Below are 23,375 nucleotides of genomic sequence, written 5' to 3'. Positions count from 1 at the left end.
ATGCGGTTGGGGTGGGGGTGGTTATGGGGACTGGATCCTGTCTCTGTAGCACCTTGTCTGGGTCCCCATGGCTGCTGGGTGGGAACAGGGAACAGAGGGGGGTTGGCCGTGCCCCACCTGCCCTGGGGTGTGAGGGACACGGCCCTGCCTGAGGGTCTGAGGGGACAGCTGCATGTCGACTCCTGTGTGTGTCTGAGCTATAGCCGGTTTTCTGACACAGGGCGAGGGTGGGTGGCACTGATCTCTAGGGGAGCAGACGTACTCTCCTAAGGATAGCCCTAATTCTCTGTACCAAGCAGTGCTGGGAACCCAGGCCTGGCCCTCCAAATGCTCCCAGACTGGGGGAGACCCTGTGTGGTCTGGGCTGGGAGCCCTGGGGTGAGGGCAGGACATTGCCTGGTGAAATTGGGCTTTATGCAAGAGGGGACATTTGTGCTAGGGTTTTGAAGAGAAAGTAGAAGTTTTCTCATTGTTCTGGCTTCCTGTGCTCAGTTGTGTCAGGCCCCAGGCAGGGCAGGGGTGTACCTGACCCTCCCCACTTGTGAGGGGCCTCATTCTTGCCCCTGCCCATTTTGTCTCCTTGTGAAGCTCAGCCCTGTATGTGGCCCGTCATGGGAATACGTGTAGGAAGCTGAAAGGTACTGACAATATGCCACAGGAAGGTGCCACAGGAACAACTTTATGGGTTTCTGGGTGCCTGTCTGTCAACAGATTTAAGGTGGGTCCATGAATGGCCTATGAGAACAGGCAGAGAGAGGAAAGGGAAGGCACTCCTCACGGGCAACGGCATAAGTTAAGGTGCGGGAGCTGGAATTAGAGTTCTTCCAAGTTCCTCTCATTTCTTTTCAGAGTTCCTCACTTGTGCTCAGTTGTTTCCAGGGAAGAGGGCGGAAAGAACATATTCATCCATCCACCCACCCACCCACCCATCCATCATCCATCCATCCTCCATCCATCCACCCACCATCCATCCATCCATCCATCCATCCAGCACCCACCTGCCCACCCATCCATCATCCGTCCATCCACCCACCATCCATCCATCCATCCAGCACCCACCCGCCCACCCATCCATCATCCATCCATCCACCCACCATCCATCCATCCATCCAGCACCCACCCGCCCACCCATCCATCATCCATCCATCCACCCACCATCCATCCATCCATCCAGCACCCACCCACCCACCCTCCATCATCAATTCATCCACCCGTCATCCATCCATCCATCCAGCACCCACCCACCCACCCATCCATCCATCCAGCACCGACCCACCCACCCATCCATCATCCATCCATCCACCATCCACCCACCCACCCATCCATCATCAATTCATCCACCCATCATCCATCCATCCACCACCCACCGACCCACCCACCCATCGATCATCAATTTATCTACCCACCATCCATCCATCCAACAATCCGACGATGACAACACATGCTAGGCCCGGTTTTGGGGGCTGGGGACAGTAGGAATAAGACACATGCAAACCCCTGTTATTGAGGAGGCTGCATTCTAGGGGGGAGGCCGATAGTGAACAAATACAGGAACGTACACACAGTCAGGAGGTGGTACCTGCCGCTGTGGAAGACTCCTGTATGGGGGCACCTTTGAATAGGGGGGTCCAGGAGGCCTCGCTGATAAGGTCACATTGGATCAGAGACCTGGGGACAGTGGAGGAAGGAGCCCTGTGGATTTGGAGAAATGGTGTCCCAGGCGGTGGGTACTGCCAGTGCAAAGGCCCTGCGGTCGGTGCCTGTGTATTCAGGGCAGTGACTGGCCTGGCTGGTGGGAGTGCTGAGGGCAGGTCAGATTGGAGTGAGTCTCCAAGCCAGCGGGTCCCTCTGAGATCTGGGGCCCAGAGAAAGCAGGATACCATCACGAACAGCTGCAGCTACAACCCTCCTTCACTGCTCTCCTAAAGTCTAGCATCTGCTTCAGAGCTGGAACTTGAAGGCCATGGGAGTGGAGAAGAAGGGAAGGATTGTGGCAAAAATCCACCAGGATGTGGAGGTTGATTAGACTCAGGGTGGGGGACAAGTTCTGGGGCCCAGATGAAGTTAAGGTCCCCAGCCCCAGTACACAGTAGTGCCACTGGGGACAGGGAAGGGAGAAGGGGGGACAGTTAGAATAGGGACTGGGCTGCGGGACACTGGGGGAGCAGTAGCTTGGAGGAACCGGACCTGAGTTCAAATCCCGACACCTCCACTTCCTGGCTTCACCTGTCTGAGCCTCAGTTTCCCCATCTGTGAAATGTGGATAAAAATAGCACCTTATTAGTGTCTGGTACCTGCTAAACTCTCACTAAAAAGTCTTTTTAGGAAGGATGTTGGGTGGTGAGGGCGTATGCAGTGTAAACACACCAGGTTGCAGTTTGGCCTGGGATAGTCCTTCTCGACTGGGGAGATTCTGCCCCCCATTCCCCCCTCTCCCCTGATTTTGGCAATAGTTGGAAACATTTTTGGCTGGCACAACTAGAGCAGGTGTACTGCTGGCATAGAGTGAGCGGAGCCCAGGGACACTGCTCAGCATCCTACAGCGCCCAGGACAGCCCCCACCACAGAAAATGACCCTGCCCCAAATGTCAATAGTGCCAAGGTTGAGGAACCCTGGGTGGGGGGTCCGAGAATTCAACAGGATCTTGAAAACATTTAACCGTTTGGTTAAATAATACATGTGTATCACTTGAATATTAAAACACACAGAAAGATGTATAGGGGAAAATTTAACTCCTGGTCTTGTTTCTTTATAAAACACGGCTGCCTGATACCCCATTTATTTAATAAACACTTACTTATTTTGCTTGGTATGTGCCAGACATTAGTCTAAACCAGGGGCTGGCAAAACTGCAGTCTGAGGGCCGCATCTGGATCGCAGTGTGTTTTTGTAAATAAAGTTTTATTGACACACAGCCACATCCACTCATTTTTGTGTTGTGTACTGCCGCTTCCAGGCTATGGTGGCAGAGTTGAGTAGTTGCAACAGACTGGGCTGTGGAGCTGAAGATATTTATTATTAATATATGGACCTTTGTAGAAAGAGTTTGTTGATCCCTGGTCTAAATACTTTCTCTACAGTAACCCGTTTAACCCCCGTAACAACCTAGGAGGTAGATAGTATCATTATCCCCATTGTTTATGTGGGGAAACTGAGGTACAAGGAAGTTACGTAACTTGCCCCAGGTCATCCAACTTGAAAGTGGCAGAGTTGGGATTTGAATCTAGTCCGTCTGGGCTCCTTACTCATAGCAATTACTCTAAATGACCTCCACCCATTGTATGTTTAGACCATCATTTATGTGACCATCCACCATATTGATGGATGCTTGGATTGTGCCAGGCATTCGTTATGACAAGTTTATTGTAATCAATACCCTTGTCCATAGATCTTAAATGTCCTTAACCACCCCTCACCCCCACATACACACAAAAGGTAAATGTGAGACCATGGATGTGTTGATTAATTTGATTGTGGTCATGATCACACAACGTAAGCGTATGTGTATATCAAATCATCATGTTGCACACCTCGAATATGTACAATTTTTATTTGTCCTTTATATCTCAATAAAGCTGGGGTTAAAAAAAAAAAAAAAGAATTTCTTGGCCAGGTGTGGTGGCTCACGCCTGTAATCCCAGCACTCTGGGAGGGCAAAGTGGGAGGATCGCTTGAAGTCAAGAGTTTAGACCAGCCTGAGCAAGATCAAGACCCCGTTTCTATTAAAAATAGAAAAAAAATTATCTGGGCCTGGTGGTGCGTACCTGTGGTCCCAGCTACTCAGGAGGCTGAGGCAGGAGGATCGCTTGAGCCCAGGAGTCTGAGGTTGCAATTTTGTTACTGTGTGAACATCACAGAGTGCACTCACACACACCTAGATGGTGGAGCCTGCCACGCACACCTAGGCCATGTGGTACAGCCTGTCGCTCCAAGGCTAGTGTGTACAGCAGGCTACTCTACTGAACGCTGTAGGTAACTATAGCACAGTCGTGAGTGCTTGTGTATCTAAACATAGAAAAGGTACAGTAAAAATGCCACATTATAATCTTATGGGACCACCACTGCATGATATATGTGGTCCATCATTGGCCAAAACAACCTTATGTGGTGCACGACCATGTTATTATTGCCACCATATTTATTATTATTTTACACATGAGCAATATATCCATGTGATAATTTTTTTTTTTTTTTTAAAGTGACAAGGTCTTGCTCTGTCACCCAGGCTGGAGTGCAGTGGCACCATCATAGCTCACTGCAAACTTGAACTCCCAGGCTCAAGCGATCCTCCTGCCTCAGCCTCCTGAGTAGCTGGGACTGCAGGTGCATGCCCCACCACGCCCGGCTAATTTAAAATTTTCTTTTGTGGAGACGGGGTTCTCGCTCTGTTGCTCAGGCTGGTCTCAAACTCCTGGCCTCAAGGGATCCCCCCACCTCGGCCTCCCAAAGTGCTGGGATTACAGGCGTGAGCCACTGCGCCTGGCCCAGAAGTGGGATTCATGGGCTAAAGTGTATGAGCTTTTGTGTTTTTGGTAGATGTGGCCAAGATGTTCTCCTTACGGGATTGTTTCCACTTAGATTGTTCCGATTACGCCACCACCAGCCATGCCCGGTTGTTCTTGTTTCAATACCACCTCGCCGACAGACTGCTCTGTTGTCAAACTTTGGGAGTTTTGCCAGCTTGATGGATGATAAATGAACCTCATTATGGTTCAAGTTACATTTTCTCTTATTGTGAGTGAGGCTGAGCCTTGTTTCCTATGTCTAAGAGCTATTTATATTTTCTCTCTGCAAAATAATATCTGTTCCTATCATTTGCCCACTAATGTCCTCTTTTAGAACTACTGACCTTTTTCCTTGCATGGTGATAGGTGCAGACAGCAAGTGCTAAATGCATGGGAGTCATTATTTTCATTAATTTGATTTCATTGAGTTGCCTGTAGGCCACGATATGGAAGTCGGGGTAGGTAATGTCAGCTGCTGTAACAAATTGGGTCGTTTCAATGGTAATAAGAGTCTACCTCTTACCTCACCATTCAGTCTGGGTTGGCTGGAGGGCTGGAAGCGGATGGCCTTACTTTATAAAGTCCCTCCAGGGCCCAGGTTCTTTTCTTCTCATGGAACCACCCTCCCAAGTCTTGGTGTCTTTCCTAATGGAGAAAGGTTGCCCTGGGAGGGTGTCACTGGCCAGGTCTGGAAGTGGCACCATCGCCTTGATTCTTGTTCCATTGCCTAAAACTCAGTCATGAGGCTCCATCCACTTGCAAGAGAAACTGGGAATGAGGTTAAGCTGGGAGCAGAGGAGGAAGAAGAAGTGGATTGGGTGGACACAGAGAAGTCATTGCCCGAGAACCTCAGGGCAATGCCTAGCTGGCTTCAGAAATGCCAGTCCTGGGCTTGGTGGCTCCTGCCTATAATCCCAGCACTGTGGGAGGCCAAGGTGAGAAGATCACTTGAGCCTGGGAGTTCAAGCTGGGCAACATAGCAAGACCCCATCTCTACAAAAAATAACAAAAACTAGCTGGGTGTGCTGGTGTGCATCTGTAGTTCCAGCTACTCGGGAGGCTGAGGCAGGAGGATCGCTTGAGCCCAGGAGTTCAAGGTTGCAGTGAGATATGATCACGCCACTGTACTCCAGCCTGGGTGACTGAGTGATACTCTGTCTTTAAAAAAAAAAAAAAAAAGACACGGAGGTCTAGAGGAAACCTCAGTGGCATGAGGAACGAGGAGGACCTGAGCCACGGCAGGGGGAGGGATTCAGTTGGGGATGAGCGTTCTGGGTGGGGCAGATCTGATTGGAAGATCTCCTCCCAGCATCCTGTTAGGGCCAACACGGACGGAAGCCCGGGAGGGTCAACATCTGCCACTGTCCTTTGTTTTCCATTCCATTCTGTTGTGTTCACCAACCTCCTCTGTGGGGCCAGGGCTGGGAAATGTCACCCTGCAGGACTTTCACAGAGGATGCTGGAAATCCCTGTCTCTCCCTACTCACAGCCCTCCCATGGTTCCCCATTGCCCTTGGCGAAAAAGACAAAATCCTCACTGTGGCCCACAAGGGCTTAAGCATTTAACATCTGCCCACCTCTCAGCCCTACCCTGCTCCCTCTCGCCCCCTCGCTCACCGCACCGCAGCCACACGGGCCTCGCCACTGTTCCTAGAACCCACCAGGCACAATCCAACCTCAGGACCTTTGCACTTGCTGGTGTTTCTTCAGGGGTCTCTCTTCCTCCAGATACACACCGTGATTGTTCTCTTATCTCCTTCATATTTCTCATCAGAGAGATTTTTCTTGGTTTCCCTGTATAAAATCATAGCTGTCCCCCCACCCTCTAACTTCCCACTTCCTTCCTTGTTTTATTTTTCTCCATAGCACTTACTAGTCTCTGCCCTACCATAGTTTTTACTTATTTGCTTATAAGTAAAATGCTACCCCCACTTGAATACCAGGGCAAGGATTTTTGTCTATTTTGTTCACAATGGTATGCCCAGAGCCTCAGGACAGCACCCAGCATATAGTAGGTGCTCAATTAATTATCGAATTATTCATTTATCAAATGAATGAATGGCTCTATTCATTTCATTCATTCCCTTAATCCAGGGGCTTGCAAACTGTAACTCGTGGCCCGAGCCCTCTCGTTTTGTAAAACAGGATTTATTTGATATGTGGTCATGCCCATTTGTGGACATTCCGATGATGGCTGCTTTCAAACCCCAGCAGCAGAGCCGAGTCCTCAAGACCTTATGAACTGCGATGCCGAAAATAGTTCCTATCTGGCTCTCTATGGAAGGAGTTTATGGATCTCTGGCTTTTTGAGTAGGTATTTTTGAGTGCTTACTGGTAGCTGGTGGTAGCTGGTTAGCGGTGGTTGGGTCTGGGTTGCCTGAATAAATCCTGCCTAGTTATGTGATGTCGGGCAAGCATCTGAGCTTTCTCACCTTTCGTTTTCTCATCTGTAAAATGGGGATGACCATAGTAATACTACTAGTAATGACAATGCCATCCACCTCGTAGACAGTTCTTTGTAAGAGGCTGTGCGCTGGGTGATGGAGAATTCCATGATGAATGAGACACCGGCTTTCACACAACTCACGGGAATAGACAAGGAAATAGGTGTTGCAACACAGTGTAACACATTCAGCGACTGCTGGGAGAAGAGAGGGGGAAACTCCCAGATGCAATCAGGGCAGGCTTCCTGGAGGAGGTGACACACTAATTGAGTGTGGGAGGTTGGGACCTATTGGAGGGGGTGTTTTCTTTGCTAACCCTCAGGAAGTGAGCAGGCCCTGAGAGTGTGCTGGAAGGGCATAGCTGGGCTTCTAGAGATCTTACCACGTTGTAGAGATAGAGGGTCTTTTTTTGAGATCAGGGATGGTGTTCTGAGGAAGAACTTGGGAGTTAGGTCGCTTGGGGGACTGTGGAAGAAATAAATTGAGTGTTCTGTTGGAGAAGTTTAAGGTTTGAGGAAATTCTAAACTCATTCTGCAGAAGTTTCAATCAAGAGTCTTAGATCTTGTGGCATAAAACCCAACCCACACTGGCTTAGTCAAAAATAACACTTATTAGCTCACATACCCAAGAAGTTTAGGAGCAAACACCTTCAGGTCTGGCTGGATCCAGGGGTGCAGACAATAGCTCAGGACTTCTTTCCTCACCCCTGCTCTTTCCATCTTTTAACTCTGCCATCTTTTGGGTGTCTTCCTCCATTCTGAGTCATTCTGTCCCTTCATGGAGGCAGATATGGGTGCCCAGCTGCTCCAAATTTATATTTCCACAATTCTGAGTTCAGTGGAAAATGGGAAGATTGATTTTCTGGTCACTCAAGCCAAAATTCTAGGATTGTCTTTCATTGGACACGATATTTTTGCGGGGATGGCGGGGTGGAATGTCCATTCCTGAACCAATTGCAATGACCAGGAGAATACTTTGTTCTGATTGGCCAGACCAGGGTCACAACACAATCCCACTCCTTGAGTTGGGGGTAGGGTGGCTTCATAGGGGAAACCGAGGGACTGTTAGCAGAAGAAGGGGGAATAAGATGTCAGGAAGCAATTGATGTTTATACTGGCATCAAGGACGACATTTAGGTCTGAGTTTCTCAACCTCGATACTGTTGACATTTGGGGCCGGATCATTTTCGGTCCTGGGGGCTGCGCTGTGCATTGCAGGATGTTTAGCAGCATCCTTGGCCTCCACCCACCTGCTACCGGTAGCACCTCTGCCCCGCCATTGTGGTCACAAAATGTCTCCAGACATTTCCAAATGTCCCCCGGGAGGCAGAATCGCCCTGGGTGAAAAAAAAAAAAAAAAAATCACTGTTTTGGTGGGAGTGAGCTTCCCATCTTGGGGAAGATCCAAAGAGAGCTGACAGTTACTGGCTGGGAATAGGGAGGAAAGGTTTCTTCCAGTTAGAATATTTGTTTATTTTACCATCAGCGGCAGGCGCTGTGCTGATTGCCCGGGTTATGGGAAGGAGGATGACAGACACGGTCAATGCGTTTCTGAGTTCACGGCCTCGTGGCGGAGAGGGACGGTGTATTTGTTTCTTGTGGTTGCTGTAACAAAGCACCGCAAACTGATGGCTTAAAACAAGGGACATTTATCCTCTCACAGTTCTGGAGGCCACAGGGCTGGACTCAGGTGTCTGCAGGGCCACGCTCCCTCTGGAGGCTCCAGGGGAGAATTCTTCCTGGCCTCTTCCAGCGGCTGGTGGCTCTAGGCATTCCTTGGCTTGAGGTTCTGTCTTCACGCGGTTTTCTCCTGTGTGTGTGTCTGTGTCTCTCACAGTGTAATACATTCAGTGACGGGTGCATGAAGCCCAGGGCATTGTGGGAGCGGAGAAAAGGAAAGTCCAGGATGCAATCAGGGCAGACTTCCTGGAGGAGGTGACATGCCCATTGAGTGTGGTATTGGATTGAGGATATACCCTAATGAATCCTAGATTATCCAGGTGAGGCCCACATATCTCCTTATCTCAAGATCCTTGAGATATCTCCTCATCTTAAGATCCTTAACTTATATCTTGCAAAATACCTTTTTTTCTTTATTTTTTTTCAAATGACAGTCACAGATTCCAGAAATTTGACACGGATGCATCTTTTTTTTGGTGGGGGTGGGGGGCAGGTTGGGCGGGAGAGGCACTTTCCAGCCCATTCCAGACAGTAAACCAGCAGACAGGCAAATCAACAAAACATTGGTGTGTTGTAATAAGTGTCACAGATGAAATAAACCAGGTGTCAGGGTGGAGAAGAACGGGAGGGACATGCTTTCTGGAGGGTGAGCAAGGGAAGCCCAGAGCCAGAGGAGGAGGGGACTAGCTCTGGGAAGCACGGGGCAGAGAGGGCAAAGGCCGTGCAAAGGCCCTGCAGCGTGAAGTATGTGAATGAAGAACCTTCTGGAGGGACGTGGGTGAGTGAGGGGAGCGTGGTGGAGAATGAAGTTTGGGAGGAAGGTACGTCACTGGAGTGGGAGTGCGGATGTGTGTGAGGAATTTAAATGGGATGGGAAGTCCTTGGAGGGTTTAATTAGATTGGAGGCTTAAAGAGGTCCCGTGTGGTGGTACAGGTGTCATCAGAGGGCGACAGGAGGAGGAGGAGGTGGATGAAGCCATCCCGGCAAGAAGTGATGGTGGCTCGGACTGGGAGTGGGGTGCTGCGGATTTGGCTCACATTTTGGTTGAAGGAGAGGGGTGGGGGGTGGATGTCAAACGGAGGCAGGCTGATGGCTAAGTCTGTAGCTTAGGGACCTGCATGAATTAGGGGATCATTTGCTGTGATGGGCAGACGGGGGGAGCGGGGGGTCTTGAGGAGTTCTGATCGTGAGATGGAAGGCCGGACAGGGGTTAGCGCGCGGTTCTTAACCGGTGGGGCAGGGGGGTTGAGAATGGGGATGAGGGGAGAACCACTCTGGCCTCTGAGGGGACATTTGGTGACCCCTGGAGACATTATTTTTGGTTATCGCTACTGGAGGGAGTGGTGTGCTGTTGGCATTGACATGGAACAGAGACCTAGGATGCTGTTGAATGTCCTTCAATGCTGGGGACAGTACCCTCTCGCACCAAATGTCAACAGTGGACCTCGGTGTCAGGGGCACACACTCCAGTCGCCTGGGGCTCTGGGTTCCAATCCCAGCTTTGGGATCTTGGGCAAGTGACCGAACCTCTCTGTGACTCCATTTCCCCATCTTTCAAATGGGGATAAAGACAGTCTCTAGCTTATGGGCTTGGGCTAAGAATTAAAAACGAGGTAATAATTGTAAAGCTGTAAAGCACTTCAAGAGGCACCTGGGAAATAAATCCACGGGAGTGGGTGAAATCGTTCGGGAGAGCAGACGGAGAGGGAAGAGAAGGTCGGGTCCTAGGGTACAACGGAAAGTTTGGAGACACGAGAAGGACCCAGCGAAGTAGTCAGAAGAGGAGAATTTAGTGACTTAAGAGGAAAACCCAGAAAGATGTCGTGTCAAGAGACCAGAAGAGGAAAGTGTATCTGCATCGAGGTCATGGTACTTTGAAAACAAACAAACAAACAAACAAACAAAACAAAACAAAACAAGAAACCCCCAGTTTTAGTGAAGTGGAGGTGAGTGGATTCAGCATCAGGAACAGCCACAGAAACAGCAGGTCACGTTCACTTTGCAGGTGGCACTCACACTCGGTGCAGGTGTTTTTCTAAGTACTTTATGCCTGTTCACTCTTTTGGTTTTCACATCAGACCTACGGTATAGTTATTAGACCACCACATCTTTCGGTTATTGGCTGTTGCTCTGTAACAAACCACCCCACACTGAGTGATGTCAGACCAAAATGATTTTATAATTCTTGCAGATTCTGTGTGTCAGGAATTCAGACAGGGTAGGGTGACGATGGCTTCTCAGCTCCCTGGTGATAAATCTTGACTGTTCGGAGGACTTTTTACTCACGCATCGGGTGCGTGGGCAGGGATGACTTGTGGCCATGTTCGGCTGGGACTGCAGACTGGAGCACTTACCTGTGCCCGCCCCACGTGGGCTTGGGCTTCCCCACAACATGGCAACGGAGTTTCAAGAAGAAGTGTGGAAAGAGAGCAAGTGTTCCTCAAAACATCAAGGCGGAAGCTGCAAGGCTGCTTCTGACCTACTGAGAAATCAGGTGGTGTCACTTCACTGCATTTGTAGGGACACGGAAGCACTAAGACCCGCCAGATTTGAGGGGAAGGGAATGAAGATTTCGCACTGCAGAAGAATTGCAGAAGGGTGATATTTTTGTGGTCATCTTTGGAAAGTACAACCTCGTCTCACAGAGGAGGAAATGGAAACAAGGGAAGTTTCAGTAACTCGGCCCAAGGTGATGTCACGAATACGTAACTCATGCTTGGATTGGAATCCAAGTGGCCAGGCCCCCAAACCTATGACCCTAAGTACTATAGGAATATTACTTCTTGAGGGTGGGGGAAGAAGGCATGTGAGTCGTACAAGGTGTTTGGTTATGAAAACCGTCCTGGATTTATATTTCTGGTTTTCCCAGTCAGGGTTCCGCCAGGAAAACAGAAATCATCTTAGGTCTTTCAAACAGAGAGAATTTAATTCAGGGACTTGGTTAATGGATGATGAGGGGGCTGGGAAGACAGACGGGGGGCGGCGGGGGGGCGGTGAGAGAGAGAGAGAGAGAGAGAGAGAAAGAAAGACCCTGGTTTCTTGCCTCCCACCCTGGGCACCTGCGAGGACCTCCCACTGGCTGAACCTACCTGGAAGCCAGGTTGCAAAGGAGCCTGGGAAATGTAGTTCCCTTCCATGTAGCCCAAAGCAAAGACAGTGAGTGACCTTGAGCAACCCACTCTACCTCTCTGAGCTCAGTGTGTTGCCTGCAGAAAAGAGGCCCTCATTGCAGGGCTTTTCAGAGGACAGGGGAGCCCATTAAAATGCCCGCGACCTGCTTCACACAGTGCCTGATTCTCAATGAACGGGGCTGCCAGGATTGCTGTTTGTCTGAGAATGGATGACATGTAATGGTTTACGGCTATCTCCCAGGAAAGGGCGCTCCTTAGCTCTGCTGGCTCTGCTGGCTTTGGGGTTTAGTTCAGTCTTAGGTCAAGCCCACATCTCCTTTCTCATGACTCTTCCTGCCATGGGCCACCAGCACGCGGCTAATCTGCCTTCTTCCTCCCTGCCCGTCAGAGATCTGCCTGCCCTGGGGATGCAGTTTCCACCGTGTGAATTTTGGGGGACACATTCAAACCACAGCAGCATCCGAGCACCCCAAGGGATGTGGAGCTATTGCCTTCAGCCTGACCTGCTACTGCGTGTGGTACCGGGGTGGGGATTTGGGAGAAATGATTCAAAAGGCATCAGTTAGCCAGGTGGGGTGGCTCATGCCTATAATCCCAGCACTTTGGGAGACCAAGGTGGGAGGACTGCTTGAGGCCAGGAGTTCAAGACCAGCCTGGGCAACATAACGAGACCCTGTCTCTACAAAAAAATGCAAAAATTAACCAGGTGTGGTGGTGTGACCCTGTAGTCCCAGCTACTCAGGAGGCTGAGGTGGGAGGATCACTTGAGCCCAGGAGTTCGAGGATGCAGAGAGCTATGATCGGGCCACTGTACTCCAGCCTGGGTGACAGAGCAAGACCCCATCTCTAAAAAAAAGGCGTCAATCATTTATTTGTGCTTCCTTCTCAGGGACTCTGGGAGATATGGCAGGATGGTGGGGTGCTTGGGGTGACAATCACTTGCTTCATTTTGATTACATAACCCCAGTTTGGGGAGATCAGCACCTGATACCACCCTTGTTTCCCTCCCTCCCTCTTTCTTCCTCGCTCACTCTGCTCCTGCCACACGGGCCCCCTCACTGTTCCTCCAATGCACCAGGCAGGGTCCAGCCTCAGAGCCTTTGCACTGGCTGTTCCCTGTGCCTGGAATGCTGACTCATTCCCTCCCCTCCTTCAAGCCTTTACTCCAATGTCACTCTCTCAATGAAGCTTTGCAGACCTCCCTATTTTAAATTGCATCTCCTCCTGCTGTTCCTTTTTCCTACTTATTTTTCTCCCTTAATACCTACCACCTTCTAACAAGCTCTGCAACATATTCGATAATACATGTCGTCTTCCTCTGCCAGGGTGTCAGCCTCACCAGGGCAGAAATGTTTATCTCTCCCATTCACAGCCGTATCCCCAGCGCCTAGACCAGTGCTTGGCGCATAGTAGGTACTCAGTAAGCATTTGTGGAATTAGCGACACACAGGATCAGGACGCCCCTCACGTCCTGTTCCCTCTGCTTGGAGCACTTCCCCTCCTCACGTCTAAAATAATTTGAATAGAAAGACCACATATTTGTGTCTCTTTTAGGACATTGTATCAAGACTAGGAATAAAAATTTGACTGAAGAGAATGTTTTGCATGATTGACCAATGGTGGTTCACATTATCTCCTTCTTTTTCTACCCCTTCCTTCACCCTTGTTTCCCTGAAGCCGATGTTCATCCCATGCTCCTATTTTTAGGGCAGAGACACGGTAGGGCAGCAAGTATACCACTGGCTTTTTTTTAAAAACAGTTATATTGACATACAATAAATTACATACTTCAAACACATGATTTGGTAAATTTTGACATATGTATGCAGGTGTGCAGCCAACCCCGCCATCAACAGGTGCTTCCTCCATCCCCCAACATCGACGTCTGCTGATCTGCCGTTTCAGTCCCTGTAGATTCCTTTGCATTTCCTGGAGTTTTATGGAAACGGCATCAGACCATAGGTGGCCTTTCGTGCCTGGCTTCTCGCGCTGTGCATGATGTCTTCAAGGTCCATCCATATGGTTGCAGGACTCGGCGGTCCCTTCCCTGTTACTACCGAGTAGTATTTTTTTTTTTTTTTTTTTTTTTTGAGACAGAGTCTCACTCTGTTGCCCAGGCTAGAGTGAGTGCCGTGGCGTCAGCCTAGCTCACAGCAACCTCAAACTCCTGGGCTCAAGCAATCCTCCTGTCTCAGCCTCCCGAGTAGCTGGGACTACAGGCATGCACCACCATGCCCGGCTAATTTTTTCTATATATATTTTTAGCTGTCCATATAATTTCTTTCTATTTTTTAGTAGAGATGGGGTCTCGCTCTTGCTCAGGCTGGTCTCGAACTCCTGAGCTCAAACGATCCGCCCACCTCGGCCTCCCAGAGTGCTAGGATTACAGGCGTGAGCCACCGCGCCCGGCCCCAAGTAGTATTCCACTGAACGGACTTGCCATCTTTTGTTTATGCATCCATGGGTGGATGGACATTTGGATCGTAGAGAGACCTTTTGGCTATGATGAATCAAGTTGCTGTGAACGTTTGTGGACGCGTCTACGCACTTTCGTGCCCCTTGAGTTAAATGCCTGGGAATGGACCAGGTCATATGGTAGACGCCTGCTGGATGTTTTAAGAAAACTGACCAACTTTTTCAAAGTGGAGGCAGCATGGGACGTTCCCGCCAGCTGCCTAGAAGGCTTTTCCTCTTTGTTTTTCCAACTCTTTGTCCCGGAGCGGGCAGCCTGAACTGTACGACTCATTTCTGCACCACCCCAAAGCCTCAGGAGATGCCTCCTTTATTTAATCAGATTCCACAGCTTCCTGTGCTTTGTGGCATGCTCTCTGTCACCACTGCTGTCCTCCGCCAGTTACTCATGCTACTACCTGCTCCGTGTCTGTCTTCTGGCCAGACCATAAGCTCTGTAGGGACACGGTTCTGTCTGCCTTGGCCCACTACAGGGTCCCGTGCACGGCGGCATACAGTAGGCACTCCATACATGCTTGCCGCATCAACGCATGACAAAGGCCTGGGATGGCTGGGTTTTGCACTGAGCGCTAGAGTAGAGCTTTGGTTGGTATTTTTATTCCCAATGTATAGATGAGTAAACGGAGGCTCCAGAATATTGAAACGACCCCATCCAAGCTCCCTCCGCTTGCTGAGCTGGGCTGGGCGTTGAACCAGATCTGTCCCCGCGCCTGCTGGTGCCGAGAAGTTGCTTGTGTGAGGAGGTGGAAGGTGAGGGGAGCGAGAGGAGAGACAGGCTGGCTCCCAGGAGGCTTTGAAGGCCAGGACGAGAAGGGTACACACTGCACCCTTGCTTCGGAGATTTGAAGGGGTGCATGGCACGCCCGCCCTCTCTGGGCAGCACGTGGGTCCCTCAGGGAGCCTGAGCTTGCATGATTAGGGGCCGAGGGGCTGAATGCAGAGGCCACCCCACCCACCCTATTTCTATCTCCCCAACCAAGCCCTGGTGACAGGCATTTCCGGTTTCCGGCCAGCTCCCTGGGGCTTGGGTGGGGGTGGGGAGCTGACTCTGAGTCCCCTTCTCTGAGCCCCTAGAGGCCTCTGTTCCTGCACACACACAATGCTTCCTTGCAGGAGCCTGGCAGCCTGGTCGACCTTGCCGGCTCTTTCTTTGTCTGGGGCGGGTTGTGCTGACGGGAGGCTGTGCTGGCAAGTGAGGGAAGAGTGAGTCTCAGCGCACCTGGGGATGCTGATTTGCATATGGGCAAGATGCCAGCCGACCAGTGGCCCTCTCTGAGATCCTGCAGGAAAGAAGAGGGGAGCTGAGGGGTGTTGTCCCCCAACAGGGAGGAACTGCCCTCACATGCCCCCCCCAACATTTGTTTAAAGGGCATTCTGTCTTTTGCCGTGTTCTCTCACGCTTTCAGTAGACCGGGAAGTCCTTCTGGTGGTCTAACCACAGTCACTGCTGCTCTATGAGGGAGCTCGGAGAGGTGATGAATCATACCCCCCTTTCCCCTCTTTGAGGGGTCACATGACTGCAGGGAACTGTCTCAAAAGGCTCAGCTGATCTCCCTGAGGTCAGGAGGGAACTTCCTCCCTTGGGTTCTGTTGCCTCTGGTGATCTGCCAGCCCTGCATGGGGCCAGCCCACAACCGCAAAGGCTGCTGGGCTGGAGAGTGGCACATGTGCTTTGTGTCACGTGCCGACTCCCTTTCCCCCCAGTCCCCTATGATGCCACCTCCTCTGAGGCACCCAGAAAAGCTTAGTGTGGTTCAAAAGAGGGAGGATGGTGCAGTGGTTAGGGGTAAGGCCTCTGGGCTCAGCATGCTGGTATCTGTTTCCCCATTCCCACCTGCGTGGCCCTGGGCAGGTGATAGTCCCTCTCTGAGCCTCTGTTGTCCCATCCGTCAAATGAGGATTTATTCATTCATTCGACAACTTTTATTGAGCATCTACTACGTGCTGTACCAGGCATGGTACTAGGTGTTGAGGCCACAGCAGTGAACAAAATGCACAAAGAACCATGCCCTCATAGAGCTGATGTTCTAGTGTGTGTGTGTGTGTGTTTGTGTCCGTGTGTGTGTCCATGTGCAATTTGCATAGACAGACAATAATAAAATAAGTAAATGAAGTATGTAGTGTGCCAGACAATAAGTTCTATGGAGAGAAAAGTAAAGTCTAGAAGGGAGATGGGAAATGCTGTGTGTGTGTGTGCGTGTGTGTGTGTTGCAGATTTTAAATAGAGTGATTAGGGAAAATCTCACTAAGAAGTGACATTTCAGCAAAGGCCCGAAAGAGACAAGGGAAGGAGCTATGGGGATGGACATGCTAAACAAAGAAAATAGCCAGTGCAAAGGCCCTGAGGTTGCATCATTGCTCATATGTCCTAGAAACAGCAATGAGGAGGAGGCCCATGTTGCTGGAGCAGAGTGAACGAGGGTGAGAGAGGGAGGAGGGGAGGGCAGGGAGGGGACAGGGCAGGTTGTGCAGAGTCTTGTGGGCTGCGGAGAGGACTTGGGTTTGCATCTGGGTGGGATGACAGCCCTGAAAGGTAGTGACTGTTACTCTGGCTGCTGTGTTGAAAATAGATTATAGGTGCCCTTGGGGAAGAAACAGGGAGCCCAGTGAGGTGCCTTGCAATCATCCAGTTGAGCAATGATGGCTTGGACCAGGAAGGCGGCAGTGGAGATGGAGAGAAGGGTTTGGATTCTGGGACTTTTCTTTTTTTTTTTTTTTTTGAGATAGGGTCTTTTTCTGTCATCCAGGCTGGAGTGCAGCGTAGTGATCATAACTCACTGTAACTTCCTGGGCTGAAGCGACCCAGGTGGCTGCGACTATAGGCATACACCACCACACCCGGCTAATTTTTTTTTTTTTTTAATTCTTTGCATTATAGATATGGGGTCTTGCTATGTTGCCCAGGCTGGTCTTGAATTTCTGGCCTCAAGTGATCCTCCTGTCTTGATTCCCCAAAGTGCTGGGATTACAGGCATGAGCCACTGCACCCTGCTGGATTCTAGGAACATTTTGAAGGGGAAACCAAAAGGATTTGCTGATGGAAGTGGAGTGAGAGAGAAATAGAGACATCATGGGGACGCCAACATTTTGAGGCTGAATAACTGGAGGAGCCCATATTATTAGAGCCCACTTCATAGATCCCTGTAGCAACACTATTGGGAGGATGAAACAAAGTAACCCACCTTAGTACAAGGTTTGGAAAATGGCTAAGTCCTCAACATACTGTGCTTTGCAAGAAGGGCTGGGGGCACCAGAGGGCAGGGGCTGGCCGGCATGGGCAGTGTGGATGTACCGGGGGACACTTCCGAGACAACTCTGGGAAAACGAGGCTGTAGCAATGGAGAGAGGGCAGGACCTGAGACAGAAAAGAATGCATAAATGTGTTGCTTGATGAATACAAGTATGTGCAGTAAAAGAATACAAACATGAATGGAGGAATAATATGTAGGCATGTTTGGATGCCAGAGGGGAGGAGAAAAGGGAATGAGGTTAGGGAGTGTTGTACATGAACTTGAGATCTAAATATAATATTTAATTAAAAAGAAAACATATTTACCCAAAGGAGTTGAAAATTTCTGTCCACACCAAAACTTGCACGTGAATGTTGATAGCAGCTTTATTCATCATAGTCAAAACCTGGAAGCCACCAAGATGTCCTTTAGCAGGTGAATGCATCAATACGCCGTGGTGCACGTGGACAATGGGATATTAGTCAAAGCTAAAAGAAAGGAGCTCTCAAGTCATGAAAAGACACGGAGGAAACTTAAATGAATATTACTGAGTGCAGGAAGCCAGTCTGAAAAGGCTGTGTTGTATCAATCCAGCTATGTGATGTTTCTGAAAAGGCAAAACTATAGGGACAGTAAATCGGTGGTTGTTAGGAGTTAGTGGGCAGGGAGGGGTGAACAGGTGCAGCGCAGAGGACTTTTAGGGCAGTGGGACTACTCTGTGTGATCCTATAATGGTGGAGACATGTCGTTGTACATTTGTCCAAACCCAGAGATTGTACAATCTCAAGAGTGAACCCTAACGTGAACTATGAACTCTAGGTGATAATGACGTGTCAATGTAGGTTCATCAGTTGTAACAAATGCACCACTCCGTGGGGGATGTTGATAGTGGGGTAGGCTGTGTGTGTGTGTGTGCGTGTGTGTGTGTGTGTGTAGGGGCAGGGGGTATATGGGAACTCTCTGTACCTTCTGCTAAAGTTTGCTGTGAACCTAAAACGGCTCTAAAAATGCATCTCTGATCATTAGGGAAATGCAAATCAAAACTACAATGAGATATCACTTAACTCCAGAGAGAATGGCTTTTATCAAAAAGTCCCAAAATAACAAATGCTGGCATGGATGCGGAGAGATAGGAACATTCTTACACTCTTACATTTGCTAGCGGGACTGCAAATTAGTACAACCTCTATGGAAAATAAGATGGAAATACCTCAAAGAACTAAAAATAGAACTACCATTTGATCCAGCAATCCCACTACTAGGCATCTACCCAAAGGAAAAGAGGTCATTCTATCATAAAGATATCTGCACTCGAATGTTTATAGCAGTGCAATTCACAATTGCAAAGATGTGGAAACATCCCAAGTGACCATCAATACATGAGTGGATTAATAAAATGTGGTACATGTATACCATGGAGTTCTACTCAACCATAAAAAACAACGGTGATCTAGCACCTTTAGTATTATCCTGGTTGGAGCTAGAGGCCATTCTTTGAAGTGAAGTATCACAAGAATGGAAAAACAAGCACCACCTGTACTCACCATCAAATTGGTACTAACTGATCAACACTTAGGTGCAGACATGGGAGTAATACTCATCGGGTGCCGGGCAGCTGGGAGGGGGGTGGAGGGATTGGGTAAATTCACAACTAATGGGTGTGGTGCGCATCCTCTAGGGGATGGACACACTTGTAGCTCTGGCTTGGGTGGTGCAAAGGCAATATATATAACCTAAAAATTTGTACCCCCATAATATTCTGAAATTTAAAAATAAAAAATAAGAAAATAAAATCTATTATTAATATAATTTAAAAAAAGAAAAGAGGGAGAAAGGAAGGAAGGAAGAGTAGACTCGAGCCCCCAGACTGCACTGACCAGGGTGTCATGGAAGCCAAAGGGGGCTTATTGGGTCCTTCCTCAGCTCCCTAACAGGGTCTGGCGGTTCATCAAGGCAGTAGGGGAAGCCCCCAAGGAGTTTGCACATGACAGAAAACCTAATTCAGGGGTCAGCAAACCATGACCTGTGGGCCAAATCAAGGCTGCCACCTGCTTTTGTAAATTAAGTTTTACTGATGCCTATATAGCCGTGGCTGGTCATTTACATGCTGTTGTCTATGGCTGCTTTTGCACTACAATGGCAGAGTGGAGTAGTCGCAACTGAGAGTGTATGTCCCGCAAAGCTGAACATTTTTCTTATCTAGCTCTTGACAGGAAAAGTCCTAAATCAAAGGGGCTTACACCATTCAAGGAATCTGTTGACTCATGCAACAGAAATCCTATGTGCATTTTAGGTATGGCTTGATTCAGTAGCTCCAACAATGTCATCAAAGGCTGGATGTCACTCTGTGATAGATTCTTTTTCAGGCTTCAGGCAATATCAGGATTTCCCCCACTCAGGGCAGAAAAGTGGCTGTGGTTGCTCCAGACCTCACAACCTCATCCCCAACCACCATGGGGGAAGTAAGTCACTGTCCTGGAAGCTGGAGCTTAAGTTCTGGGATTCACACTCTCTCGTTGGTCTGAATTGGGTCACATGGTGATCTCTGAACCAATAGCCCTGGGAAAGGGAATGGGCTACGCTAATTGACTGGACCTGAGTGTGGCACCTCTCTCATTCCATGTGGCTTGAAGAGAAAGGGGAATGGGCTATTTTTTCAAAGGTAAATCAGGGTTCTGGTGTGGGTGTGTGTGTGTGTGTGTGTGTGTATGAATGGATTTAAATGGAATTGAAGGTTATTTCCCATGCAACAATCTGGGCTTAATCAGTTCAAGTCTGACATGGCCCTGTCATAGTGTCAAGGACCAGTGTCTTCTATTTTGTTGCTGTGACACTTGTGGAATATTTCCTTTGTCCTCCGTTCCCAAGTGAATTCACCATGATACCACTTCCTAGCAAGAGCAAAGATGATACCATGTCCCTCCCCTTTAAGAACCCAACCTAGAAATTGCATCTTTCCTACCCCATTGGCCAGAAAACTTGGTCGTGTGACCACACCTGATGTATCAGTTAGCCATTGCTGCAGAAATGCTGTGTAACAAATGACCATGAAAGCTCAGCATTATGAAACAATAAGTTAGCACGCATGTGAGCATTGGCTGGATTGGCTGGCCTCAGTTGGGCTTGGCTAGGGTGGCTCTGGCCCATTTGCCTTTCATTCTCCTCCTACTACCAGCAGACTAGCCCTGTTGGTCCTTCCTAGTGTGATGGTAGAGGTGCAAGAGGGAAAATTGAAATGTCCACTGCCTCTTGAGGCTTAGGCTAAGAACTCTTTTTGGCTTTATTCTATTTGCCAATGCAAGTCACATGGGCGAAGCCAAATCCAAGAGGTGGGGAAGTACATTCTGTCCATAGTGGGAGAGTAGGCAAAGGGATACAGGGAGAGGTCAAGAACTGTGGTCATTAATGCTGTCTAACATAGTCAGATGTTAAGAGGCTGAGAAAAGTTGTCTTTATTCCAAGAGGCCATGTACCTAGCTAAAAATTGAGAGCCTTATTGCTATTCAAAAGGGAAGAATGTATATTGAGGCCAGTTTCAGTTTATACCCCAAAGGTAATAAAGAGGAATCTCACGGAGCTTTGGAAGCCTGGAGGCAACTCCTAACCTGGTCTGGAAGGAAATATGTGAAACAGGGATTCTAAAAAGGCTTTGCCATTGTTAGAGGAAGTCATGTCTAAGATGAGAGAATGTATCAGTTAGCTTTTGCTACATAACAAACGACCCCAACATTGAATGCCTTGAAAATAATATTTGCAATTTCTATTGATTTGGTGAATTGACTGGGCAGATCGGCTGATCTATGTGGTCTACTAACAGCTTGACTGGGGTAAGTGGTCCAGGATGGCTTCATTCACATGTCTGGTGTTTGGCAGGCAGGTTAACATAGGGCACCTTTAGCCGGGACTGTTCCATGTGGCCCCTCATCCTCCAGTACTGTAGCCTGAGCTCTTTAATTTGGTAGGAACATTCCAGGAGAGCAAGAGGAGAAGTTGCAAGGTCTCTTGATGCCTAAGCATTTTCTATCGGCCAAAGCAAGTCAAAAGGTCAGTCCAGGCACAAAAAATGGGGAAATAGATTCCACCTTCTGGTGGCAGGAGCTGGGAAGTATTTGTAATCTACCACAAAGGGCATTCAGGCAGAGACAACCCAATATATAAGGCTTGGAGAAAAGAGACAGTAAAAATATGTTGTATTTAGGGTGTGGAAACCATTTCTACCTGGCTAGAGCAGAGATAGGAGAGGTAGAGTGAAGAAAAGGATACAGTCATTGGAGAAGTCAGAAGGGGCCATGGTGAGGTTGGATTCATCTTGGGGATGATGGGGAACTGTGGCAAGGTTTCAAGCAGAGGTCGAGATGATCATATTTGCTGTGTGAAGGTGGGCTGGAAGGAGTAAAAAATGAATCGGGGAGGCCGTTGCAGTCACAAAGTTGAGCAGTGGTGATGGTCGCTCTAGGATTTGGTAATGAGGACAGCATGAAGGGCTTGGATGTGAGAGACATTTTGGATGTAGCATCCAAAGGAGATTGACTGGCTTGAAGTGGAGGATTCAATGAATCAATATTTGCAATCATTCCTGGCTTGTGGAAAATGCTCTATAAACTTACTGTAACTTGTTAGTGAAGGAGGGGGGATTTTTGAGAATCATTCTGGGGTTCCTAAGACAAGTCTTGGGTTGATGATGGAGCCATCGCTGAGATGGGAAGGCTGGGGAAGGGAGTGAGTTTGAATCATCAATGATGTCAGTCTTGAACCTGCAAAGTTTGAGGTGCCCATTGTTGAATGAATGAACCTGTTTCCCCAGCTGTGAGCAAAGAAATTGATGACAATGGGATGGGTGTGGTGGCTCATGCCTGTAATCCCAGCACTTTGGGAGGCTGAGGTGGGAGGCTTGCTTGAGTCCAGGAGCTCAAGGTTGCAGTGAGCTGTGATGATGCCACTGCACTCCAACCTGGGTGATAGAGCAAGGTCCCGTCTCTAAAAAGAAACAAATTGATGACAAAGAAAAGTAGCTTTTAGCTGTTCTGAAAACCTGGCCCTGGGCTGGAAAAATGGTCCAGACAGTCTTCTAACTACTCCCATGTTGTTTGTTTATTTATTCAATAAATATTGGGCACTACTACATGCCACCATGTGGTGTTCAGGCTCCGGAGATAACTCAGCCCCAGGCTGTGCCTTCATCTTGTGGAGGAGACAGAGCTGGTCACAGACCTTGTGGTCAGGCCCTGGGTAGGGAGTGACTATATTCTAAGGGAGCCTGCAGTCAGGGGAGAGTGAGGACTCTGCCTGGCTGAATAATTTGGGGGCAGCTTCCTGGATGAAGAGATATTGGAGTTGGGCCTTGAAGGATGTGTAGGATTTCACCAGGGAGCTGTGAGAGAAACTTTCAGCGCAAACACCAGTCCTTGTTCATCTCTATGCATGTAATGACTGGAAGAATTTGCAACAGGAGTGGAGAGTCACAGAACCTCTGAGAATCAGAGAGATCACAACTGGCTCTGGCCCTAAGGGTAGTCTGTATGAAGATGAACACTAGCTACTGTAATAAACAAGCCATTTCAGTGACTTAACACAGTACAAATTCATTATTTCCTGTCCACGTAATAGTCCAATCTGTGTGTTCCTGGTCCTAGGTGAGGGGACTTTTCCCCACAGGGTGATTCAGGGACCCAGGATATTTTCATTTGTGCCTTTGCCATGCCTTAGAGTCTCAGCCTGCAGAGAATGGGGAGAAAGAGGGTGTGGAGAAGTCGTTCCTACTTCTTAAATATATCACCCTGAAAGTGATGCATATGGAAAATGCTCACATTCTATTGGCCAAAACTAGTCACATGATCACAGGACCACACCCACATGCAAGGGGGAATGGGAAATGTAGTCCTTTTCTGGGTAGCCATTTTTCCAGCCACAA

General features: G+C 48.9%; 1 protein-coding gene across 3 annotated transcripts in view; it reads left to right on the top strand.

Annotated features, from left to right (window-relative positions):
• VAV1 (vav guanine nucleotide exchange factor 1) overlaps positions 1–23,375 on the top strand; it is a 53,726-nt gene that overhangs the window by 1,114 nt on the left and 29,237 nt on the right. The window lies entirely within an intron of this gene.

Source organism: Eulemur rufifrons, chromosome 2 (genome assembly GCF_041146395.1).
Source record: "Eulemur rufifrons isolate Redbay chromosome 2, OSU_ERuf_1, whole genome shotgun sequence".
NCBI lineage: Eukaryota > Metazoa > Chordata > Mammalia > Primates > Lemuridae > Eulemur > Eulemur rufifrons.
Note: the sequence above shows the minus strand (reverse complement) of the source record. Positions and strands in the feature narration are given on the sequence as shown.